This window comes from Myotis lucifugus, unplaced genomic scaffold (assembly GCF_000147115.1).
Source record: "Myotis lucifugus unplaced genomic scaffold, Myoluc2.0 scaffold_181, whole genome shotgun sequence".
Classification (NCBI taxonomy): domain Eukaryota; kingdom Metazoa; phylum Chordata; class Mammalia; order Chiroptera; family Vespertilionidae; genus Myotis; species Myotis lucifugus.
The window spans coordinates 900855-918193 of NW_005871229.1; the positions used below are offsets into that span (position 1 = coordinate 900855).

A 17339-nucleotide genomic window follows, 5' to 3' on the forward strand; every position below is an offset into this window, starting at 1 on the left:
AGGGGGGGGGGGGGAGGGGGGGAAGGAGGACATGTATACTTTAAACAATACAGAAAAACACGGACATTGTGTTCCTTTCCCCCAAATGCTCAATGTGGTCAGTGGACCATCTTGGACAGATTACGCTCTCCCCACTGAGCAGAGCTGTTCCATGATTACTCTTCTTCTTGACGTGATTAATAACATACGAACATTTCCCCCAAATGGAACATTTAGATTAAATTTGTTTAAATTGGCCAAAGCAGAACTGTTAACTATATACTTTCTTGTTAAAAGGAGGAAAGGAAATTGCATTAGTTACATCCATTTAACTTGTTTGTCAAAACCATTAGTGAGCATCCATTTAACTTGTTTGTCAAAAAAGGAAAAAATGAACCAATTAACTTAGAAATCATAGTAGGAAAGATATACTATTTTAATACTTTGCCTGACTTACTGAGCTTTAAGAAAAAACTCTCAGAGAGAAACCAAGATGGCGGCATAGGTAAACACCGGAAATTGCTGCCTCGCACAACCACTTCAAAACTACAACTAAAAGACAAAACGGACATCATTCAGAATCACAGGAAGGCTGGCTGAGTGGGAATTCTACAACTAGAAGGAAAGAGAAAAGCATACCGAGACTCAGAGGAGGTGCGGAAGTAAAGTGCAGAGGTACGGAGGCGCACGTGGAAAGGGCTGGCAATGGAGGATGCGGTTGTCTTTTTCAATCGGGAGGGAGTCTCAAGCTCCCGACTGCTCTGAACTCCAGTTCTGGGCGAGTCTCTGGGGACCCAGACTCATACGGGGAGAAACTGGACTGTCTGGCAGCGGGCGGAACTCGAGGGCGGCTTTCTCTCAGAGGTGCTTGCAGCGATTACCGAGGGACACTGAGACCCGGGGCCTCTTAGGGCAGGGCTGAGGATCAGCCATACCTGTTTGCTCTGCCCTGTTGAGTCCCTGAGACCCCTCCCCACCCAAGCTGCTAGCAGAGGCTTTTGCATATGAATGGCCTGGCCCTTTACAATGTAAAATTACCTAACAAACTGCAGCTGGGTCAGAGAGACCCAGATCATCCAAAAGAAGGCCCAAGGCCCCACAGCAGCTTGCACTGCTTCACAGCTGGGCCTCATCTGGACACCTCCAAACCCCAAACAAGGGAGAGGAATCCGCAGATCTCTCTGTAGCTCCTGCTGGGTAGCCTCAGGCAGAGGCTAAATTAGCACCTCCTTAGAGATCTAAGAGCCAGTGTACCCAGTGGTCAGAGTGGGACCATCCAGATTACAACTCCTCAGATCCATAAGGGACACACTCAGGGGGCAGACTCAGTGAGCACCAAAGCCCCACTGAAGCAAGTCTTGCCCCATAAGGGTGTCTTCAGCACAGAAGTTTTCCCACTGTAGACACAGCTGATTCTCACAGACAATTGGCCTGGAGGTCAATTACTCCCAGTGATACCAACAACAATCAAGGCTTAACTACAACAAGACTGTGCACACAGCCCACAAAGGGGTGCACCAAGAGTGTCCACCTCAGGTAATTGGGGAGGCTGAGCCACTGGGCCCTATAGGACACCTAGCACACAAAGCCACTCTATCAACACAGGGAAGCAGCCAAAATGTGGAGACAAAAAAACAGATCACAAATGACAGAAATAGAGGAAAGAAAACTACTGGATATAGAGTTCAAAACCATGGTTTTAAGGTTTTTCAAGAATTTTCGAGAAACCGCCGATAAATTTAGTGAGACCCTGGAGGATATGAAAAAGGACCAACTAGAAATTAAGCATACACTGACTGAAATAAAGAATAATATACAGAGATCCAACAGCAGACAAGAGGATCCCAAGAATCAAGTCAAAGATTTGAAATATGAAGAAGCAAAAAATACCCAACTGGAAAAGCAAAAAGAAAAAAGAATCCAAAAATATGAAGATAGTGTAAGGAGCCTCTGGGACAACTTAAGCGTATCAACATCCGAATTATAGGAGTACCAGAAGAAGAGAGAGAGCAAGATATTGAAAACCTATTTGAAGAAATAATGACAGAAAACTTCCCCCACCTGGTGAAAGAAATAGACTTCCAAGTCCAGGAAGCGCAGAGAACCCCAAACAAAAGAAATCCAAAGAGGACCATACCAAGACACATCATAATTAAAATGCCAAGAGCAAAAGACAAAGAGAGAATCCTAAAAGCAGCAAGAGAAAGAAACTCAGTTACCTACAAGGGAGTACCCATACGACTGTCAGCTGATTTCTCAACAGAAACTTTGCAGGCCAGAAGGGAGTGGCAAGAAATATTCAAAGTGATGAATGCCAAGAACCTACAACCAAGATTACTTTATCCAGCAAAGCTATCATTCAGAAGTGAAGGTCAGATAAAGAGCTTCACAGATAAGAAAAAGCTAAAGGAGTTCATCACCACCAAACCAGTATTATATGAAATGCTGAAAGGTATCCTTTAAGAAGAGAAAGAAGAAGAAAAAGGTAAAGATACAAATTATGAACAACAAACATGCATCTATCAACAAGTGAATCTAAAAATCAAGTGAATAAATAATCTGATGAACAGTATGAACTGGTGATTATAATAGAATCAGGGACATAGAAAAGGAATGGACTGACTATTCTTGGGGGGGAAAGGGGTGTGGGGGGTGCGGGAAGAGATTGGACAATAATCGTGCACCTATGGATGAGGACAGTGGGTGGGAATTGGGTGGAGGGGAGCTATGGGGGGAAAAAAGAGGAACAACTGTAATGATCTGAACAATAAAGATTTATTTTAAAAAAGAAAAGAAAAAACTCTCAGCCAGGCTGGTGTGGCATCAACCTATGAACCAGGTCCATGTTCCATTCCCAGTCAGGGCACATGCCTGGGTTAAAAGCTCGATCCCTAGTAGGGGGCTTGCAGAAGGCAGCCAATCGATGATTCTCTCTCATCACTGCTGTTTCTATCTCTCCCTCTCCCTCTATCTGAAACCAACAAAAACATTTTAAAAAAGAAAAACGATCAGTGCTCTCTCTCTAGATCACACCTGTGCCTTCCCCACCCCATCTTTGCCCAGCACTCTCTTCCGAGGAAGCATGTCAAACTCGAGGTCGGCGGGCCGCATGCCTCGCTTGGGAGCCTGCCATTCCCCACCTCCTTTCCCAGATGTGTTCTCTTGGCCTGTCTTTCTCCTAAGCTCCAAGGACCCGTCTTTTGCCTCAGTAACTTGTTTCCTGAGCCCATGCAGCCCAGCCGACTTACTTCTACCTCTGGGACTTTCTAAATAAACTTTTGCTTGTATTTGAAAAAAAAGGAAAGAAAAAATTATCAATTTTTGCCAGGGCGTGATGAATAACGGGCGTCTGCCTGAACTACCTGGGGCGTGGCAGTGAGAGTGACAATCAGGATGATGACACCATAGCAACGCCTCACGTATCAAGCATCTCTTCCGTGTTCCACCCTGGTGTGAGCATTTCACGCTTGTTAATTCATTTAATCTTCACAATAACGGGAGAAGGAGGTGGTCTGACTCTTTCTATCTGCAGGTGAGGACACCAAGGGTGAGTCATTTCCCCAAGGTCATACTTGTGCTGGTAGGTGCTGGGCTGGGAATCCCACCAGACCTTTAGCTTCTACACTCGTCCTTTCAGCCTCCACACAGAGCACCCCTTTCCCAGCCCCCCTTTGCTCCCTCTCAAAAATGCTCATTAAAATGAAAGTGACGCCCTGACCGGTTTGGCTCAGTGGCTAGAGCGTCGGCCTGTGGACTGAAGGGTCCCGGGTTCGATTCTGGTCAAGGGCATGTACCTTGGTTGTGGGCACATCCCCAGTGGGGTGTGTACAGGAGGCAGCCGATCCATGTTTCTCTCTCATTGATGTTTCTAACTTTCTATCCCTCTCCCTTCCTCTCTGTAAAAAAATCAATAAAATATATTTAAAAATAAATAAAATAAAATGAAATGAAAGTGACCTTAGAGCCACTACCTTGAATGTATTCTCATTTCAGACAGAGGGGGAACTATTTAAAATCATTTGTAATGTACTGAAGTTGAAAACTTTGCTAATTTAGAATACTATTTTCAAAATAATTGAATCTATTTTTCAATTTAAATGTAAACAGAACCCCACTGCAGGATGCTTTTAAAATATTGTTAGCATTTTGTTGACCCCCCACCAGTCTTTCTACGTGTGCGTACAATTAGTTACCATCATACCGTTCCTATACAGGGGTGGGCAAAAGTAGGTTTACAGTTGTGAGTATGTGAAACACAACTTATTCTTATATTATTATTTCTTAATTATTGCATTATTTTCCATACAAACAACTGCAGACCTACTTTTGCCCTGCCCTGTATACATACAAATAGACAGAGTGAGACATAGTTACAGTAATGACACCCTGGCAGCAATAAGCACACCTAGTGCTCAGATCTTGGTTTCTAAACACCAATCTCTAACCAATGAACCACGGACGGCTCCTTGGAGAAATGGCTGTTGCCAGAGTTTCATGAAGCAAGAAAAATACGAAACGAGCAGGAACATCCTGTCATGCCGGAAAGGAAGGAGGTGCTCCGAAAGCGATGGTCCCCCAGGAGCCACCTTGAGCTCCCAACGCCGAAGACGGGGACCATTTGGTCAAGGAAACAAATACTAACAGTCCTAGATTACAGTGCACAGAGTAAGAGAAATACTCACGAGTCTACAATGATAATGGTTTTTTGGGAGAGAGAGAAACATCCATTTGTTGTTCCACTTCTGTAGGCATTCGTTGGCTGATTCCTGTATGTGCCCTGACTGGGAATCGAACCTGCAACCTTTGTGAGTCAGGAACACGCTCTAACCAACTGAGCTACCCGGCCAGGGCTCATTACCATTTTTGTTGTTGTTGTTAATCCTCACTTGAGGATACTTTTTTCATTGATTTTTAGAGAGAGTGGAAGGGAAGGAAGGGGAGAGGGAGGGAGGGAAAGAGAAACATCAATGTGAGAGAGACACATTGATTGGCTGCCTCCTGTATGTGCCCCGACTGGGGCTGGAAATGGAACCTGCAACCCAGGTATGTGCCCTTGACTGGGAATCAAACCTGCAACCTTTTGGTGCGCAGGCCGACACTCTAACCACTGGGCATACCAGCCAGGGCTCATTACCATTTAAAAACAAAGACAAAAACAGTCACATACTGGACAACTTTCGGGGATGCCAAAAAACGCACCCCGGAACGAGGAAAGTCGGATGCCACTAACAGTGCGTACTCCTCAGGGGAGGGGATGCCTGATAAAAGCAACACATGACTGGTGGCCCTGGTCACACCAGTGTTTTAAAAGCTGCTCTTTGACACCCAGAAATGTGCACCCCTAGATGGGGGCCACGGCTCATGGTTTCACTGGAACTAACTTTAGCGTAAGAGCACAATAACAGTTCATTATCCTCCTTCCAACCACTGTCACCAACGCAACCCCTCAGCATCAAAGACCAGCAACTTGGGCACCACAGGCCTTACTGGAAAAAGGAAAAAAGGACAGATGCTAATTGTTAATCTGCTTTTGTTTCTAAAACAGGGCCGTTATTCAAGGTCCAGGTCCTGTTGCTACTTAATAAAAAATTAAAAAAAAAAAAACACTTCAGAAGAACTCAGAGAAAATATCTTTTTCAGTTTTTATTTTTAAATGTTCTACAAGGGCTCCTACAATAAGACAGGCCCCAGATATTCCCAATATGCTGTATTCACAACCAGAGCTTTTGATTCACGAAGGCTTTTTTTTTTTTTTTTTAAACCAAAATGACACACAATCCTGTGTTAACTTGATGGCCTGGCCCTGTGCACTAATTTCAATGTGGACGGGACACTTGCTCTCTATGCTTGAAACTAAGGACAGAGACAAATGCATAAGACTCAGCTCCCGTGCGAAAACTGTTCCAAACTCAAGCTCAGAAAAAAACACAGTCTTTCTTCTCTACGGGCTCCTTCCCTGGCTGACCTCAGGCAGGATGTCTCCTCACCTGTAACATGAGGATAAAGTGGTAGCTACCTCAAAAGGTCACTGTGAGGATGGAATAAATTAACACGTGCAAAGAGCTTCGAACGGTGCCTGGTCCCACTAAGGTGCTAGCCGCTGCTATTTCTGTCATTTTCAGCACTATTATGTGATTTAAGATCTGATGTTGGCCTCGGCTTGCTCAAGTAGTTTAGACACTAAACTTTAGAGCAGTGGTTCTCAACCTTCCTAATGCCACCACCCTTTAATACAGTTCCTCATGTTGTGGTGACCCCCAACCATAAAATTATTTTCGTTGCTACTTCATAACTGTAATTTTGTTACTGTTATGAATCGTCATGTAAATATCTGATATGCAGGATGTATTTTCATTGTGACAAATTGAACATAATTAAAGCATAGTGATTAATCACAAAAACAATATGTAATTACATATGTGTTTTCCGATGGTCTTAGGCGACCCCTGTGAAAGGGTCGTTCGACCCCCAAAGGGGTTGCGACCCACAGGTTGAGAACCGCTGCTCTAGAGTGTCGTCCCAATACGCCAAGATTCTGGGTTGGATTCCCGGGTCAGAGCAAGAAACAAGGAGCAACCAATTAATTAAAAACAAAAAATCAGACGTTCAAGTCACCGGCGCAGAAATGTCTAAAAGATTAAATATAAGCGAGGACAGATCTCGAAGAGTCTGAGAAAAGTTGGCACAGGGACTGACGGAGGATGCGAAATGCCAGCCCTGAGGCAGCCCCGCAGGGAATGCAGGCAGGGCCTTCACCCAGGATGGAGGCAGTGCTGGAGGGAATGCAGGCAGGTCCTTCACCCAGGATGGAGGCAGCCCCGCAGGGAATGCAGGCAGGGCCTTCACCCAGGATGGAGGCGGCGCTGCAGGGAATGCAGGCAGGGCCTTCACCCAGGATGGAGGCGGCCCTGCAGGGAATGCAGGCAGGGCCTTCACCCAGGATGGAGGCGGCCCTGCAGGGCATGCAGGCAGGGCCTTCCCCAGGACGGAGGCAGCGCCGCAGGGAATGCAGGCAGGGCCTTCACCCAGGATGGAGGCAGCGCTGCAGGGCATGCAGGCAGGGCCTTCACCCAGGATGGAGGCAGCGCTGCAGGGAATGCAGGCAGGGCCTTCACCCAGGATGGAGGCAGCGCTGCAGGGAATGCAGGCAGGGCCTTCACCCAGGATGGAGGCAGCGCTGCAGGGAATGCAGGCAGGGCCTTCACCCAGGATGGAGGCAGCGCTGCAGGGAATGTAGGCAGGGCCTTCACCCAGGATGGAGGCGGCGCTGCAGGGAATGCAGGCAGGGCCTTCACCCAGGATGGAGGCGGCCCTGCAGGGAATGCAGGCAGGGCCTTCACCAGGACGGAGGCAGCGCCGCAGGGAATGCAGGCAGGGCCTTCACCCAGGATGGAGGCAGCGCTGCAGGGAATGCAGGCAGGGCCTTCACCCAGGATGGAGGCAGCGCTGCAGGGCATGTAGGCAGGGCCTTCCCCAGGACGGAGGCAGCGCTGCAGGGAATGCAGGCAGGGCCTTCACCCAGGATGGGGGCAGCGCTGCAGGGAATGCAGGCAGGGCCTTCACCCAGGATGGGGACAGCGCTGCAGGGAATGCAGGCAGGGCCTTCACCCAGGATGGAGGCAGCGCTGCAGGGCATGTAGGCAGGGCCTTCCCCAGGATGGTGGATAAGAACAGAGAAGCCCTGAAAGGTCTCGGGGGCAAAGAAGAAAGTGGACCTGCAAATGCAGGCAAGAGAACAGAATTCCTGTCCCGTTACCCCGAGGCATGCACTGTCCCCAAGAACACGCCTCTCTTGGAACCGCCTCCCTTTCGCTCAGGGTTGAAAACACTGCGTGTGGTAGGACTCCCAGAATGTGAAATGTTTATGCTTTCTAAAGGAGGTTACGGGAAGAGACTTGGAAAAGAAACGGATAATCTTCTCAGCATAAACAGGAAGGGCGAGGGGAAGGTAGATATTGGAACGACATTCTACTTCGTCAATTTTAATTTAGGGCAGTGATGGGAATGGGCGGGGGAAACTCTTAGGAACTCCCCACTGGAAGACAAATGGAGTCCCTCAAAAAATAACTGCCACGTCTAGTTCTCATTAAGAAAGAAAATTCCAGCACTTTTTTTTTTTCCTTTTGGTCATATGGCTCACCAGGGCACTCGTCTAGACTTCGAAAGGAAGGTTAAGAAGTTCAAATGTTCTTGTTTGGAGCTGGAGAGGGATTAAGGGGAAATTGCTTTCAAAGTGGCGGTCACTTTCTTCCCACCACTGTAAAAACAAACGATTAATCCAATTAAGCCTTTTTCTTTTCCCCTGGACCTGTCTCCAGCATTTTGCTTATTGGAATGTCTCCCCCTGAAAATTTCCACCTGATAAATTCTTAACCTGAACAGCCCCATTTCCCCATAGGCGACCACTATACTGCTTTATAATCTGCCAGGATAAAATTACAACATTATTCGCAGTCCTATCATACTCTTGACTATTACACACTCTATTTTGTTTACCACCCACTGTTTTATTTATTTACATGTCTGTTTCCTCTCTTACACGGTGAAGGACTCAAGGACAGGAATTGTACCTCCTATTTATCTTTGTTTCCCTAAAAAAGTACACGGCACATAGTAGGTGCTCAAATGTTTACTGTATGAGGTAAAAATCTGAAAACCTTACATAAGTACTTTTTGAGGTAGAAAATGGAAGTGGGATTAAGCTAAACCCCAAGAGTGTCCCTTTGTAAAGTACTAGCAGGATCATCAGAGCATTAATGAGATAATTCCCTTTGATGTAAACAGCCCATCCCCGGGAAAGGCACATTCCCTCTGTGAGGTCACCGTGGCTCAGGCTTTGGTGTTAAGTACCCGTGACGGATCCTCGGATTTGCCGCCTGGTGCTCTTACCTGTACCTTCACGCTGCTTCTCAGGTGGAAACTTTACTACTTAGAACCCACCCCTGTTCTTTCCCCGAGCCTTCTGTAAACCTCACTTAACTGCCTTTTGAAAGGTTATTTTTTGATAGTTGATATATCGGAAAGCTTTTTTTGGAGCTTGTTATTAAACAGGCACCCTCTCAAAACAGTGTAAGTGGGAGTAGGCTTCAAATTTAGATTTCTCGTGTCCTGTTAGGGTGGAATGCAACAGACTAAACCTGAAGAAAAGGAAGATGATGAATCACTTGCTATGTCTAAGCTCGGATCTAGGTAACATACCTTATTTCACTTTATCTTAATGCTATGTGTGGGGTGTGTCCTGTTAACCGACTCCATAGATCAGCAGTTCTCAACCTGTGGGTCGCGACCCTTTGGCGGTCAAACGACCCTTTCACAGGGGTCGCCTAAGACCATCGGAAAACACATATATAATTACATATTGTTTTTGTGGTTAATCACTATGCTTTAATTATGTTCAATTTGTAACAATGAAATTGGGGGTCACCACAACATGAGGAGCTGTATTAAAGGGTCGTGGCATTAGGAAGGTGGAGAACCACTGCCACAGATGAAGAAACAGAAGCTGGAAGAGATTAAGTCACACAGTTGAGGCCACTCAGATTATCAAACGATGGCGCTCGTATTCACCATGCACGTCTGATCCCAAAGCCCATGAAAATGCCAGCACACACGACCGTGCCCGAGGAAAAGGCTGTCACCACAGCTGCTGGGGTTTAGCAGCAAAAACCAGACCTCCGGTTGGCAATTCTTCCAGAATGCTTTGAGACCTCTTCTCTGACCCATCCACCTGCCTTCTCACCACGTCCACTTGGGCAGCTCAGCTCACGTGCAGAGAAACCCCACTCCGGACAGAAGGCCTCCACCCACGTGTGCCGAGTCCTCCCTTTCTCAGGAGATGGCAACTCCATCCCAAGGCATTTCAGGCCCAAACACAGGAATGATCCTGGACTCCCTTCCTTCCTTCTACACCCACATCCAATCCATCTACAAATCCTGGGGGCTGTCCTTCGAAATTCACCTCAGAGGACTGATCTGAGCTTGAAGGAGTTGGTATTTTAAAGCCGTTTAAACAGTGTCTGGCACATAATGAGCACTATGTGAGTATTTACCGAGTAAAATAAACATCCGGCATCCTACCACTTCTCCCTGCCTCCACGCTCCCACCCGGACTACAGACTGCAGGGATCGCCTAGCTGGTCTCCCTGCTCCCAGCCATGTCCTGCAGCCAACTCTCCATTGTGCAGAGCAAGCCTAGCACCCGTCATGCCCGGTGGATGTAGCTCAGTGGTTGAGCGTCAACCTATGAACCAGAAGTCACTGTTCGATTCTCGTCAGGGCACGTGCCTGGGTTGCGGGGCTCGATCCCCAGTATGGGGTGTGCAGGAGGCAGCCAATCAATGATTCTCTCTCATCATTGATGTTTCTCTCTCTCCCTCTCCCTTCCTCTCTGAAATCAATAAAAATATATTTAAAAAATAAAAAGTCACAGTATGTCACTGCTCAAACTCCTCTAGAAGCTTTCTGTATTATTCAGAATAAAACACGTAGTAAAGTCATTATCATGCCTTAAAAGACTGTACAAGATTCCTTCCCCTGCTCCAACCACCTCTCTATCTCTTTTTATTTTATTTTTTTAAGTATATATTTTATTGATTTTTTACAGAGAGGAAGGGAAAGGGATAGAGAGTTAGAAACATCAATGAGAGAGGAACATCGACCAGCTGCCTCCTGCACACCTCCTACTGGGGGTATACCTGCAACCAAGGTACATGCCCTTGACCGGAATCGAACCCGGGACCCTTCAGTCCGCAGGCCAATGCTCTATCCACTGAGCCAAACCTGTCAGAGCTCTATCTCTTTTTAAAAATAATGTTTTTATTGATTTTAGAGAGAGAGGAAGGGTGAGGGAGAGATAGAAACATCAATGATGAGAGAGAATCACTGATCGGCTGCCTCCTGCACACTTCCCACAGAGGATCGAGCCTGCAACCCTGTCATGCTTCCTGACTGGGAATCAAACCCTGACCTCCTGGTTCATAGGTCAGTGCTCCACCCCTGAGCCCCACTGGTCAGGCACTGCATCCTCTCTGGTCCACTCTCCTGGCCTCCGTGCTGACCGCTGAGCACATTCTTACACCACGGCCTGCACTGCGATCCCTCTGCCTGGCCCTCTCTTCCCTGGCACGTTCACAAGGTCTGTTCTCTCACTCACTCAGGCCTCTGCTCAAATGTCATCTCATCAGAGAGGCCTCCTTTGTTCACCTACCCTCACATGTCATCTCTATTCCCTTCCTCCGTTTAGCTTTTCTCTATAGCACTTATCACACCTGATATATACGCCTTTGTTAACTGAATTACTGCCTCTCGGCCCTTGATGTCAGTTCCAAAGGGCAGGGCCTTCGCTGCCTTTGCCGCCATAATCCCAGCGCTCAGGAATGTGCCGGGCACACTGCAGACAAATTTGCTGAATCCAAGGAAAAACATCAATTCACTTATTTTTCACTTACAACTGTTTATAACAGGGGTCCTCAAACTTTTAAATAGGGGGCCAGTTCACTGTCCCTCAGACCGTTGGAGGGCCGGACTATAGTTTAAAAAAAAACTATGAACAAATTCCTATGCACACTGCACATATCTTATTTTGAAGTAAAAAAAACAAAACGGGAACAAATACAATATTTGTATTTGCATGTGGCCCGCGGGCCGTAGTTTGAGGACCCCTGGTTTATAACATACTCTTAAATGTCAGAGGGAACTACACAAATTCTATAAAATTCCCGTATTACAGAATGAGTTCACTTTTTAAACTTTATTTCTTGATTTTTCAGAGGGAGAAGAAGGGAGAGGGAGAGAGGGAAAAACATTGATGTGAGAGGGAAACATGATTGGCTGCCTCCTGTACGTTCCTGGATCGAGCCCGCAACTTGGGTATGTGCCCGGCCTGGGAATCAAACTGGCAACCTTTTGGTGCATGGGGTGATGCCCAACCAACTGACCCACACTGGCCAGGGCCAGAATGAGTTCACTTTTTATCTGGAATTTTTATTTTTAAAAATTCAGATTTTTATTATTATTAATGTATTTTTTAAAAATATGGAACGCTTCACGAATTTGTGTGTCATCCTTGCGCAGGGGCCATGCTAATCTTCTCTGTATCGTTCCGATTTTAGTGTATGTGCTGCCGAAGCGAGCACGAGAATTTTATTTTTAAATCTTTCCTTGCATTTGAACAAAACTGACAGAAGATGAATCATCTCAATTATTACCACTGCCCCCTAATTACTAACCAGTAGTCACAAAACTCTACATAAATTAGATTTAAATGCCCCCCCTTCAGATTTACCTCCTCTGTTATGTCCATTTTGCAAAAATGATTCAAATAGAATTCAAGCATGATGCTATTTCCTTATAGAAAAAAAATCCATGGCAAGATTTTTTTCTTAAAATCATCTCCTATTACATGTTTACACACAGAAATACGGAAAAGCAGAGTTGAAGTAGTCTGGTCATCTCCCCGTGGGCCATTCTACCAGCAAATTTGGGGATTTGTTGATGAAAATACTTCTTGTATCTTGCCTCACTAAGATGACATATCATCTGATGGTTGCCTTGCAAATAGTAGTAATGCTGACCACAATCACGCAGAGGGCTTTACCGCCGGGTGAGAATTACTTTCTGTGGAGTCCCTGGGGAAGCCACACAGATATCCTATGGGGATAGGAAGCTGGCGAGACACTCTGTAAGCGGAGGAGGGTAGGGGAGCCCCAATTCTCCCTCCAAAGCAGAGTCCATCCATTCCTTACCCGTACACCTACAGCTCCATCATTAGGTTCTGAGCCTCCCTGAACCCTCCATTCTCCATGAAGCCTTTCCTAATAAGCTCTAGCTCTCAGTTCTTGTTTCTGTCTCTCAATTCACATTTTTTAAAAATGGCCTTCATACATAGAGTATCTTCTGGTTAGTGTCTTGCATGGCTTCCTAAATGCAAACTGAGTGGACAGTTACTGAGTGCCGACCTCCGCCAGGCACAGCGCTCAGGGCTGTCACACTGATTACTCCACTGAGTCTTCATAATAAGACCTACCGGGTGGACATTACTAACCCGCCCCTTAAATGAGGACACTGAACTGAGGAGAGGTTGACTTCTCCAGTAGGACAATTCATTTCCCCAAAAACAAGCTTATCACGGGTGCTAACCTGTAGGTTCTTTAAAGGAAAGGGTGGCCCAACTTCTCTGGCAACTTCTCCAGGATCCAGAAAGGGCTGGGCTCACAACAGGCAGTGAGTTGACAAAAAATGACTTAAAGAAAATCAACAATGAAAAAAAATAGGAATGACAGAGGATGTGAGTGGCCGAGAAGGCAGAGTCTGCTGATTTTTATTTTTAAGAAATCAAAAGTAATGAAAGACATCTAACAATGTCATGTACTATTTTGAAAAAAATAATTAAAACTTTTATATAAAGCTATAACTATGAACATATTGGTGTCAGTCATGACCAGTTGTGATATATGCTGCAAGTAATTCGTTATCACTAACAGAGGAATGTAGTAAATACTTTCGTTAAACAATATAAATAGTAGCAAATTCAAAAGGTTCACTCATTACGTTTTCTTGAGTGGGAGACGAAAGGTGTAGTGATGGCTAGTCCCCTCTGCAAAATGAACATCACAGAAGCATTCTGAACAGGTGGTCTGGATAGGAAAAAAAGGCTTAAAACTGGTGTCAGGAAAAAGTACTGGGACACAGATCACCTGTTCCACCTTCCTGGTTCACTGGGTGAACATAAGCAATTCACGGAAGCAGTCTGGCCTGTTTCCTCAGGCCTTTAACAAACATGGGGCAGCCGTAGCCAGGTGGCTCAGGTGGTTGGATCTTTGTCCTGATGCACCAAGGTTGTGGGTTCTATCCCGTCAGGGCAAATGCAGGAAAGAAGCAACCAATGAATGCACCAATAAATGGAACAACAAATCAACCTCTCTCTCTCCCTCTCCCTCCCTCCCCCCTACCCAAATCAATAAATAAAATTTTTTTTTAAATATATTTTATTGATTTTTTACAGAGAGGAAGGGAGAGAGATAGAGATTTAGAAACATCGATGAGAGAGAAACATCGATCAGCTGCCTCCTGCACATCTCCTACTGGGGATGTGCCAGCAACCCAAGTACATGCCCTTGACCGGAATCGAACCTGGGACCTTTCAGTCCTCAGGCCGACGCTCTATCCACTGAGCCAAACCGGTTTTGGCAATAAATAAAAATTTAAAAAATAAAAAATATGGGACAAATTAACTCTACCCACTGCCGGACCATCCTCAGGGGGCACTTAGACTTTATCAGTGTTGTGGGTTGGTATCTGTTCTATTTTCTTATTTCTCCAAGGATGGTAAGGGAGCAAGAGTAGCTTACTTCTTCCAGAAACTGCCTCGTGGATTGGCTGTGTGTACATGAAACCAGTTAAGTTTTGAAGCTGACTCAGTTTTCTCCTGAGAAAAATGGAAGGTCAAAGGATGCGTCTGATAAAAAAAAAATGTATTATGTAAACCAGGCTACAAAAAGTAAGTTGTTCCCAAGTGAACATCCATTTCTCAGGAAGAGTTAAGAGATGAAGCCCAGCCGGCGTGGCTCAGTGATTGAGCGTCGTCGACCCATGAAACAGGAGGTCCTGGTTGGATTCCTGGTCAAAGGCACATGCCCGGGTTTCGGGCTTGGTCCCCAGTAGGGGGCATGCAGGAGGCAGCCAATCTCTCTCATCACTGATGTTTCTGTCTCTCTCTTCCTCTCTGAAATCAATAAAAATGTATTTTTAAAAAAATACATTAAAAGCATATCTCACTTTCTCAGATATTAAATACATAATAAAAACCCATTCCCTTCTTCTTCAAAGTGTTGGAAAATTGATGAATGTCTGTGAAGGCTTTCAGGCATAAAGTACTACCTCACTGCTATGCACCTTCCTATTTAAACTTGCTTCCTTCCTGTCAGTCAACTTCCATGCCTATCTGGGTGCCCTGGTGGAGATTACCAATTAACTGCAGTCTTATAAGCCAGAACATTTTGGGGAGCAAGGAAGCTTGAAAAGATAGAAATGAAAATTTGGAGCACACTCAGACAGAGGCGCAGTGAAATGGCAGAATAATTATTCCAAGCCAACGAGAACCCAAATAACCTGTCACCCCAGAGCTCCCAGGTGGCGGAGAAGGTGCTCCACATCAATCAAAAGGATCCCTCATTAGTAAACCAAACACACTAAGGAAGACCAAAAATACAACAAAGGCAGCAATTCCAAATAACGTGGTGACCCACTGCAACGTAACTTACTGGACATCTACCATAGACGAGGCAATATGTTAGGCAATGAATAAGATGTAGCCCTGCATTCAAGGAAGGACACGAGCCACATAAAGGAACAAGGTAGGGGTTGCATTTGTTAAAGTAAAAGCAACAACCCCAAAGCACATACATTAGAACATTCAAATGACAGATGTTAAGTTCTGGAAAAGTGAATCCTAACAGACAACGCACTGCATCGACGTATTTATTTATACATTTGATCATGGTGAATTGATGTTTCTATGCAGTGACATTCCCCAACAGTTCAAAGCTTGCCAGCCAATCAGACATAGGTGCTATGTCAACCTGCAAGAACGGGCTACAGGCAGCATGAAAGGGGCACATTTCCAGATGAACCTGAGGGAAAACCAAGTCTGATGCTCCCAGTGCAAGGACATTGCTTACTGATTCTATACCTCGTTTCCACAGACTGAACAAAGCGTGGCTGGTGTGCACCACAGCAGAAAGAATAAAACTAGAATAAAGGCTATCGTACTGACGATTGTGGAGCAAAATCATAGTAGTTCTGAAATCGACTTCCATGGTTACATCTTCTGAGCCATTAATTTTACTGCAGTGAATCCAGCTTCAGGAATAATAAAAGAAGCTGTTAAAGATTTATGTACTAGCAATTCCCTAGGTGTATATCCCACAGAGATGTGAGCTGTGTTCACCAGAATATATGCCCAAGATCATTTATAACAGCACTATTTGTTAATAACTAAAACCTATAAACAACCATCACCAATAAAACAGGTGTATGATATACTCATATAATCCTATATAATAAAGATGTAATATGCAAATGGTCATTATGTAACGACTGACCACGTAATGACTGGATCACGGATCAGCAGGAGGGTGGGGCAGAGAGCTACAGGAGGGGGCAGGGAGCAAACTATGAGGGGGCGGGGCGGGGGTGCGGAGGGAGCTACAGGAGGGCGGCAGAGCTACTGGCGCACGGATTCGTGCGCAGGGCTACTAATCTCTATATAAAAGCCTAATATGCAAATTGTTCCCTGGCAGGAGGTTCGACCAAGGAAGACCTAATCGGCTTCGCTAACACGTGTGCTGGACCCAAAGGTGGCGGCGCAGAATGAAGGGAGGTCCCGGCCAGCAGCCAGAAGGAAAGCCCCAGTCGGCCCTGATCGCTGGCCAGGCCTAGGGACCCTACCCATGCACCAATTTCATGCAGCGGGCCTCTAGTGGATTATAATATGCCAAAGCAAATGAAAATTACTGAAGCTACTTGTAGCAACATGGATGAACTATAAAATCAAATTGTTAAGTGAAAGAAATCAGACACAAAATAATTCTCACTGTATGATTCTATTAATGCAAAATTCCCAAATAGGAAAAATAAAGTATTCTTTATGGATACATAATTAGCAAGTGAAACTCGCTGTAAAGCAGTGGTTCTCAACCTTCCTAATGCCGTGACCCTTTAATACAGTTCCTCATGTTGTGGTGACCCCCAACCATAAAATTATTTTTGTTGCTACTTCATAACTGTAATTTTGCTACTGTTATGAATCGTAATGTAAATATCTGATATGCTATATGTGTTTTCCGATGGTCGCGACCCACAGGTTGAGAACCGCTGCAGGAAAGGACTGATTACCATGAAAGTCAGGAGAGTGGTTCCTCTGGGGAGAAGAAGGGGGTCGTGCTGTGGAGGGGCTTGAGAGACCCTGAGCAGAGGGCTCAGTTAATTCATGCCCAACTCCTGACCACCAGCAATGGTGAGAAATAAATATAAAGGTTACGGATCCCTTGCACCTCTTGCAAGAAATTGGCGTGTGAAGCTAAATTCCACTTAGGAAGAGTCTTGGATGATCGTACGTCCCCAACAGGGTCATGAAGTCACATGTCATGCCCCCTCCATCCAGATATGAACTGCCCAGGACCCAGTGCTCCTGTTCGAGCCCCGCACCCCCAATCCAGGGAGGGAGACCCATGCTAGACGGCAGCTCTTAACCTCCATGGTATGTAATTTGAGTATTATAATTATAGTGAGAATAAGCCCAGTCCTGCCTTCCTGAATCACCTCGCTGTACTGTGCACGTTCCCACACTGTACTCATTAAGA

General features: G+C 45.6%; 1 protein-coding gene and 1 non-coding gene across 2 annotated transcripts in view; both read right to left on the reverse strand.

Annotated features, from left to right (window-relative positions):
- BICDL1 (BICD family like cargo adaptor 1) overlaps nucleotides 1-17339 on the reverse strand; it is a gene marked incomplete at its 5' end in the record, with an annotated part of 84433 nt that overhangs the window by 31635 nt on the left and 35459 nt on the right.
- On the reverse strand, nucleotides 12007-12113 carry LOC111827538. Its single transcript, XR_002831150.1, has one exon. It is a non-coding gene; the product is annotated as a U6 spliceosomal RNA (small nuclear RNA).